General features: G+C 42.2%; 1 long non-coding RNA gene across 2 annotated transcripts in view; it reads right to left on the minus strand.

Annotated features, from left to right (window-relative positions):
• Window positions 1-394: 394 nt before the first annotated feature.
• Window positions 395-10,000, minus strand: part of LOC135097443 (uncharacterized) — a 24,321-nt gene continuing 14,715 nt past the window's right edge. For both annotated transcript variants that reach the window (XR_010265707.1, XR_010265708.1), the window contains exons 2-3: window positions 2,751-2,814; window positions 395-707 (exon numbers count right to left, since the gene is read on the minus strand). This is a non-coding gene — a long non-coding RNA (uncharacterized LOC135097443). The remainder of the gene's footprint in view (window positions 708-2,750; window positions 2,815-10,000) is intronic.

A 10,000-nucleotide genomic window follows, 5' to 3' on the forward strand; every position in this document is an offset into this window, starting at 1 on the left:
ATGATTTAATCAATGACTCACAGCATGGCTTCCGAAACAGACGTTCTTGTCTAACTAATCTTCTTGATTTCTTTAATGATATTTTCACCATTTACGACGAAACAAAGGCAGTAGATTTAGTGTATCTAGATTTTCAAGAAGCTTTTGACAAAGTTCCGGCTACTAGCTAAATTGAAGTCATATGGTATAAATGGAAAACTTCTCAATTGGCTGTCTCAGACTGGCTGTCTGAGAGAAAGCAGCGCGTTGTTTTAAATGGTACATTTTCAAACTGGCGAGAAGTTTTAAGTGGTGTACCACAGGGATCTGTGCTCGGCCCTGTTCTTTTCCTTATTTACGTTAATGATATCGATGAGGACCTCACCTGTAAAGTATCTAAGTTCGCTGATGATACAAAAAATAATGAATAAAGTAGTCACGTCAGAGGATAAGCAGCACTGAACTGTGGTTCAGTGCTGCTTTCTTTTGTTTGTTACTCATCCTGCCATAGTTGGCTGTCGAGCCTTGAGGGAGGTTGTCAAGGTAGTCAATGAGGGACTGGCCTGGCGGCGTGGCGGGGGCGTTCAGCGCGCCGCGCTTCAACACGAAGGTCAAGACGTCCTTGCCTGCGTTCTCCATCAGGAAGATGAGCTTCGCGCGACGGACGCAAACTTTCGGAGCGGCGGCCATGGTGGAGGGCTTGGGACACAGTTCTTCTCGCCAGCAGCCTGCAAAGAAATTTCCCAAGTGAGGAGCAGGGCAGGAGAGACGTGGTTTGCAAGGCTCAGTGCGGGAGGGAGGGAGTTGAGCCTTGAAGTGGCCGGCCTGAGCACCGGGATGTGGGGACAAGACAAAGAGGTGGATGGGAGTAAGAGACACTATGGCACACGGCATGGCACGTGTGTTGTGTCCAAACCATTTGACAAGACAACACGAAGCAAGACTTGACTGTGTGTGTGTGTGTGTGTGTGTGTGTGTGTGTGTGTGTGTGTGTGTGTGTGTGTGTGTGTGTGTGTGTGTGTGTGTGTGTGCAAGTAAGTAAGTAATTAAGTAAGTAATCAAGTAAGCAAACCTGTATAAAGTATTTCAAGGTGTACATACAATACACAGTCACGTGAGCCGAGGCTCTCTGACGGTGTATTGTACAGTAGAGCAGAGGGCAGGAGTGCAAACAAATTATAATGTACAACAACATAATGAATTGTATTGTACAGCGGCAGTACCGCGCCGCTACAGAGAAGATAAACACTAATACAAGTGTCTCACACTAACTTAATAATAATAAAATAATGATGATAATAACAATAACAATAAGAGTAGTGATAACAATAATACTAATAACTACACCAACAACAACAGCAACAACAACAACAACAACAACAACAGCAACAATAATAATAATAATAATAATACCAATAAGAATATTATTAGTAACAAATAATAGTAACTAGCATTAATAAACATAATTAATAACTAATACTGGTAACTAGGGCAACAACAACAATAAATACCAACAACAACAACAACAACAACATCATCAACATAATAATAATAATAATAATAATAATAATAATAATAATAATAATAAAAGTAATAATGATAACAGCAACAAATGCGATGACTGCAATAAATAGCATCAAAATCACAGCTTTTGTTGATGAAGTGGTTACTTTTTAACCTGTTGTTTGTTTGAACATTTTATCAGTTGTAAGAAGAACTTTGTCTATCAAGAGGCAAACTGTTCACAACAATTTTGGTCCAACTTGTCACACTGTTTGTGAATAATATTGTTGTCAGTATCGCACAAATAAGGTTAACGTTGTTACTTCTCGTGTGAGAAACATTTTCTGCCAATTTGAATATTGCATTATGTCCAAGATTTTCATGTATTAATAACAATGTGAAGTACTTATGAATGAAGGGAAGCCTGCAAATACTGAAGGCTGAGGAAGCTTTGGATGCAGACTCTTTACGGAAAATGTACAGCGAAGAATTTTATTTTGCCGTCTTGTTGCTTTTGTTAAAAAGACGGCCATGTAGATGCCCATGTAGGAAGGCATTGCATGAGATGTGGGCAGCGTGAAGTACACTGCGTGTCACCCACTGCTTCACTTGTTACATTACCCACAATTCTTTTTGAAATGCCAGCTGTTTGAGAGACATTTAAACATATGTGTGTGTGTGTGTGTGTGTGTGTGTGTGTGTGTGTGTGTGTGTGTGTGTGTGTGTGTGTGTGTGTGTGTGTGTGTGTTTGTGCGTGCGTGCGTGCGTGCGTGCGTGCGTGCGTGGACCGTATGCATTTTTGGCAATGATTTCTTTGGCGGAAAAGATGCCCACCAGTACACAATGGAGTGGTCTCCCCTCGTTTCACAGGCCGTGGACTCCAGCTTGAAAAGACTCCTCGATAAAGTTCATGACATGTTCAGTATTTGCCTCCCTATTAAGTATATAGATGTTTCACACAAAAGGCTCCAAAACCCACACATTTCTCAAACAGTAATCAACTCGACAAGACCCAAAAATCAGTTGAACAGAGAGCTTCCTAAACCGTAAGCTCCGCCCTCTGTTCCGGTGAGGATATAGACAGGCGGACAGATGTGGATGCAGACAGACAGAGACAGATAGGTAGACAGGTAGATAGACAGATTGTGTCCAGTTTTTGTGGTATATAGTCTTGCCTCGTTAGTGCCTCATTTTCTACTTTCTGAGTGTGTGCAGTAGAAAACACAGTGAAAACAATTACAAGGAAAGAAAAGAGTAAGTGTACTCACCTCAAGAGTGCAGGTGTGTACACTCCGGGAGACGGGAGGAAGGAAGGCGCGAGGCGGGAGGTGCCTGTGGGGAGAGACACACTGTGCTTCATGCTCTTACATTTATACTCCACAAGCACAAGTCTGTATCTGTGTACATCTATCTATCTGTATCATCTGTATAAACAGAGAGAGAGAGAGAGAGAGAGAGAGAGAGAGAGAGAGAGAGAGAGAGAGAGAGAGAGAGAGAGAGAGAGTCATCCAAAAATGTACTCACTGTTTGACTCGCTATAATTCTTTTTTTTTTTTTTTCAGAAACAGTTGGCCTAAATAATAATGGCAGAAGTAAGACTAAGCTTTGAAGAAAGAACATGTCATAAAGTGTTACTGGAGGCACGAAAATGTCAAAGAAGTGCAAAGACAATTCAGAAGACACTTTGACAGGGATCCACCAAGGTGACGCGCCATTGCTCGCATCACAGCTAAGTTTGTACCAGATGGAACTGTTCACGACCTTCATAAGCATGCCTGTGTGGTAGTAGTAGTAGTAGTAGTGGTAGTGGTAGAGGTAGTATTCATGATTTCTCACTACTACTACTACTACTACTACAACTACTACTACTACTACTACTACTACTACTACTACTACTACTGTTGCTACTACTACTATGTGAATATTAATATTAATGCCTTAAGAATTGTTGCAAAAACAGTTGCAGTAGTAGCATTTATATTTGTAATAGTAGTAGTAATAGTAGTAATAATAGTAGTAGTAGTAATTGTTGTTATATTGTTATTATGATTGCTATCAATAATATCACACACACACAATAGTAGTAGTAGTAGCAGTAATAGTAGTAGTAAGAGTAGAAGCAATAGTAATTTTAATAATTTAGTATAATTTAATTATTTAATTAATTTTATTTATTTATTTATTTATTTTATTTTATTTATTTTATTTATTTTTTTGGTGGATATGAGTGTGTTCGTTGGTTGAACAAGTCCCTGTATATTAAATAGACTTTTGTGTGTCGCTCAAGTACCGAACGGCCTCGAAACACTGAGCCAAAGGGACGCCGCTCAGCCTGCAGCCAGTGTGGCGGCGTATCTTGTGTGGTGCGCGTGTGTATCGCATTGTGTTCCTCCTCATAGACTTACGTAGTGGTGGTCAAGATAACCAGGATTGGCCAAGCCCTCCCTGAAGTGTGCTACCAGTAGTGTACCAGGTGTGTTGAGTAGCCGCCAGGTGTACAGCCACACGTGTGTTGTGTACAAGTGCATGTTGTGTACAGAAAGATCTCCCCCCTGTTTTATAAGACCCATAATGCCGCTGGCCGGGAAACTACACTTGCCACCATCTCAGACAGGACGCCATCTTGTTGTGTAAGTCAGAGACGCCTCCTATCACCCCAATCTCTCCCTCCCCACCACCCGCCAGCCACTCCTTCCCACTTCCGCCAGCAGCAGCTACTGGCCGCCCACCAGCCAGCAGCCCCTTCACGGCCACTACCTGCCAGCACGCCTTCCTGCCCTTACCCCCTCCCACTCCTTCCTCCCCTCCCTTCAACCCACTCCTTCCTAACCGCCATTCGCCACCCACTCCTGCCAGGCCCCTACCAGCAACCCACTCCTTCCAGCTCCCCGCCTGCCATCCTCCCCTTCCCGCCCCCACCCACCATCCACTCCTTCTGGTCCCCACCCGCCTCACGCTCCTTTCCCCTTTCCGCCGCCCACACAGGAGCTGCTCTCCTCGCTCCCTCCCCCACTCATGACGTCACGGACGGCGGTGACAGTGACTGGCTGGTGTGAACCGCACCTCACACTCGCTCTACCTAAATGCTACTACTACTACTACAATTACCAGTGCCACTACAATTACTTCTGTTACTACTACTGCTACTACTACTAATACTACTAATACTAATACTCGTTCTACTTCTACTTCTACTACTAATACTAATATTAGTTCTACTACTACTACTACTACTACTACTACTACTACTATTTCGATAACTGTTACTACTACTACTTCTACTAGTACTACTACGACTATTATTATTATTGTTACGACTACTCATACTACTATTTTGACTATACTACTACTACTACTACTACTACTACTACTACTACTACTACTACTACTACTACTACTACTACTACAACTACTACTTCCTTGCAAGCCTCCCTGTCCGCTTTACCGTCATTCCTTGATTCATATTTTTTAGTATTTTTATTTTTATTTATTTATTATTATTATTATTATTATTATTATTATTATTATTATTATTATTATTATTATTATTATTATTATTATCATTATTATTATTAGTGTGTGTGTGTGTGTGTGTGTGTGTAGGATTACAGATAAAAATACTATTCATGGATACCGTAATTTATTCACAGAAATAAATAAAAAATCTTACAGTGCACTCTCTCTCTCTCTCTCTCTCTCTCTCTCTCTCTCTCTCTCTCTCTCTCTCTCTCTCTCTCTCTCTCTCTCTCTCTCTCTCTCTCTCTCTCTCCCCCTCTCTCTCTCTCTCTCTCTCTTGTGAGTCAGTCAGCTGTTTTCAAGGTCGCTGGGCCTCGCTGCCCTCCTGCCTGGCTTGTATGATGCCACGTTGCATTTTACAGGAGTACTTTTAATCACCGCAGTAATGTTGTCGTGCAATGCTTGTCAGTAAATTACGTGCTTTTTAATGACACTTGTCTTGTTATAACACACACACACACACACACACACAGTTGTTTGCCTGCTCTCTCTCTCTCTCTCTCTCTCTCTCTCTCTCTCTCTCTCTCTCTCTCTCTCTCTCTCTCTCTCTCTCTCTCTCTCTCTCTCTCTCTCTCTCTCTCCATCCTCCACCCGTGTATCCTCCTCCTAATAGTAGTAAATCTATTATTATTATTTTTATTATTATTATTATTATTATTAGTAGTAGTAGTAGTAGTAGGAGGAGGAGGAGGAGGAGGAGGAGGAGGAGGAGGAGGAGCAGCAGCAGCACCAGTAGCAGTAGCAGAAATAGTAGTAACTGTGGTAGAAATAATAGTAGTAGTAGTAGTAGTAGTAGCAGTAGTAATAGTAGTAGTAATAGTAGTTGTTGTCGTTACCTCCTCCTCCTCCTCCTCTACCTGCCCCTTGCTTCCTGTCATCTCCCTCTCCGCCACGCTCGCAGCAACGTCACGCCACCCGCTAAGGCTGCTTGCCGTCACCCACTGTTGTCTGTTTCCCTCCTTCAAAATTGTGTGTGTGTGTGGCTGCCAACATGAGTGTGCATTGTCACCAACACCATCACTGTTACTTACCGCAACACTCTTTCCTCTTTCACTACAAAAGACAAACAAACTCACACAAAGGACACTCTTTTCTGCCGCCATGGCCTGCTACTACTACTACTAATACTGCTACTACTAATACTATTACGATTATTACTGCTACTTCTACTACTACTACGATTATCACTGCTACTACTACTACTAATACTATTACGAGTATTACTGCTACTTCTACTACTACTACGATTATCACTGCTACTACTACTACTACTACTAATACTATTACGAGTATTGCTGCTTCTTCTACTACGATTATCACTGCTACTACTACTATTACTGCTATAACTACTACTACTACTACTACTACTACTACTACTACTACTACTACTACTACTAACTACTACTACTACGATTATGACTACTACTAATGCTAGTAGTACTTCAACTGCTGTTACTGCTAATACTACTGCGACTACTGCTACTACTACTACTACTACTACTACTACTACTACGATTGTGACTGCTTCTACTACTACTACTACTAATACTAGTACTACTACTACTACTGCTGCTACTACTGTTAATACTACTGCGACTACTGCTACTACTACTACTACTATTTCTACTGCTACTACTACTACTACCACCACCACCACCACCACCACCACCACCACCACCACCACCACCACCACTACCACCACCACCACTACCACCACCACCACTACCACCACCACCACTACCACCACCACCACCACCACCACCACCACCACCACCACCACCACCATTACTGCTACTACTTCTATTACTACTACTTCTATTACTACTACTCATAATAATAATAATAATAATAATAATAATAATAATAATAATAATACGAGTACTTCTACTACTGCTACTACTGTCAATACTACTGCGACTATTGGGACTACTTCTGCTATTACTACTACTATTACTACTACTACCACTACTACTACTGCTGCTGCTACTAGTACTGCTACTACTAGCACCACTACCATTACTACTACTACTACTACTACTACTTTTTATGAAGGAAAGACGCTGGCCAAGGGCAACAAAAGTCGAATAAAAAAAAATGCCCATTGAAATGCCAGTCCCATAAAAGGGTCCAAAGTGGTAGCCAAAAATTGAAGGATAAGTGTCTTGAATCGTCCTTCTTGAAGGAATTCAAGTCATAGGAAGGTGGAAATACAGAAGCAGGCAGGGAGTTCCAGAGTTTACCAGAGAAAGGGATGAATGATTGAGAATACTGGTTAACTCTTGCGTTAGAGAGGTGGACAGAATAGGACTGAGAGAAAGAAGAAAGTCTTGTGCAGCGAGGCCGCGGGAGGAGAGGAGGCATGCAGTTAGCAAGATCAGAAGAGCAGTTAGCATGAAAATAGCGGTAGAAGACAGCTAGAGATGCAACATTGCAGCGGTGAGAGAGAAACTGAAGACAGTCAGTTAGAGGAGAGGAGTTGATGAGACGAAAAGCTTTTGATTCCACCCTGTCTAGAAGAGACTACTACTACTACCACCACCATTACTACAGCTGCTACTACTACTACTACTACTACTACTACTACTACTACTACCACCGTTGCTACTACTACTACTACTACTGCTACTACTACTAATACCACCACTAGAACTATCACTACTACCACCATTACTACTACTACTACTGCTATTATCACCACCATTGCTACTACTACTACTACTACTACTACTACTACTACTACTACTACTACTACCACCTCCATTACTACTTCTGGTACTACTACTACTACAACCACCACTACTACTACTACTACTACTACTACTACTACTACTACTACTACTACTACTACTACTACTACTACAACTGCTACTACTACTCGTACCACCACCACTACTACCACTACCACTACTATCCCTAGCACCAGTGCCTGTATAATAGTCATCAGGTGTCACGGTGTGATGAGAGGAAGCCTTAAAAAGGAAAAACAAGTGTCTGTGTGGCAGCTTCGGCCTGACACACTGAGGCAGAGTCAGACACCTGCACAGTGTGAATACAGTGTGTGTAAGGCAACGCCAATAAACACTTCCTTGCCTCTTCACACACACACACACACACACACACACACACACATATTGTCATAAAATATATTTTTTATAGAAATAGTTTTTGTTCATGGATTTACTGGAAGAGTATTGCGATGAGAACGTGTAGGAGAACCAGATGTCCACACACGCAGAGAGAGAGAGAGAGAGAGAGAGAGAGAGAGAGAGAGAGAGAGAGAGAGAGAGAGAGAGAGAGAGAGAATGCAAACCATCACTAATATAGTATTTAGGTTAATTCAGTATTTCTTTAGTTAACGTTCAAATACCACATTATCTGTAATTCATTGATTTGCAAGATGGCCGCCACTCACTCCTTATCGAGCACCAATATTGTGAGTAGCGACAAGTGGGAAATGGGACGCCATTTTGTTCCCAGGCAAACGCCGCGCGCCCCCTCGCTGCCAGCCGTGCCTGCTCTCATGTCTCTCGTGTTGAAGACCGCTTTTGTACAGTAAATACTGGCCCATACTTTCTCTCTCTCTCTCTCTCTCTCTCTCTCTCTCTCTCTCTCTCTCTCTCTCTCTCTCACACACAAACGTAAATGAGAAAGAGAGAGTGGGGAAGCAGAAAGAAGTGAGAGCGGAGGAGGAGTAAGACGAGAAGGATAAGGAAAAGGAGGAGGAAGAGGAGAAAGAGGAGGAGAAGGAAAAAGGGGAGGAGGAGGAGTAGGACGAGGAGAAGGAAAAGGAGGAAGAGGAGGAGGAGGAGGAAGAGGAAGAAGAAGAGGAAGAGTAAGACGAGGAGAAAGAAAAGGAGGAAGAGAAGTAGGACGAGGAGAAGGAAAAGGAAGATAAAGAGGAGGAGAAAGATGAGTATGAAGAGAGGCAAAGAAGAAAGAGGAGGAAGAGGAGGAGTAGAGGAAAAAAAATAGTAGGAAGAAGAAAGAGAGAGAGAGAGAGAGAGAGAGAGAGAGAGAGAGAGAGAGAGAGAGAGAGAGAGAGAGAGAGAGGAAAGTTGATAGATTCATGGTTCCTCTGGTCTCTCTCTCTCTCTCTCTCTCTCTCTCTCTCTCTCTCTCTCTCTCTCTCTCTCTCTCTGTTATTGCTTTAGCACTACTACTACTACTACTACTACTACTACTACTACTACTATTACTGTTACTACTACTACTACTACTACTACTACTATTATCGAATAAATAGATTAATGCATAATACATGCAATAGTAACAATCAAAACAAACAAAAGGGCCAAATGACATGAATAAATAAATAAATAAATAAATAAATAAACAATAAAACACAAAGAGAACAGACAACCGCCATCACCATCATCACCACCACAAGCACCACCACCATCACGACCCAAGCACCAATACCTGTCTCACTGCTCACCTTAATATAAGTATTTTCTCCCCCACACACACAACCAACTTGCCTGAAACCAATATTCTCAATCACTAAACACAACCACCACCACCACCACCACCACTGCCCTCGTTCGGAAGTATGTGTGTGTTCGGCTTCTTGACTTTGGCTTCGTCTTCGTCTGTTTATAAGAAGCGAGGCCGGAGTGTATGGAGAAGGATGAAGGAAGGGGAAGGATGGGGCAGGGAGGTTAGGAAGCGTGGGACACAAAAGGATACTGAGGATATTGGGGGGTGGGTAGGGGGATGAAGGATATTAGGAAGGCAATGTTATTTTGGCAAGGAGGAGAAGGAGGAGGAAGAGGAAGGAGGAGATAAAAATGTAAAAGGGATGAGGAGTAAACGGGTTAAAGGAGAGGAGATATGAAGGAAGAAGTGATGGAGGAATATGCTGAAGGAAAGGTTGAAAGAAGGAAGGAAGGAAGGAAGAAGGAAGCAAAGTTATTGATTTTTTCTTTGTCCTCTTTGCTTGACATTCTTTTTTCTCTCTCAGCGATCTATTTTCTTTAAGAACTCTCTTAAATATTTACTACAC

The sequence above is a fragment of the Scylla paramamosain genome, unplaced genomic scaffold (genome assembly GCF_035594125.1).
Source record: "Scylla paramamosain isolate STU-SP2022 unplaced genomic scaffold, ASM3559412v1 Contig20, whole genome shotgun sequence".
NCBI lineage: Eukaryota > Metazoa > Arthropoda > Malacostraca > Decapoda > Portunidae > Scylla > Scylla paramamosain.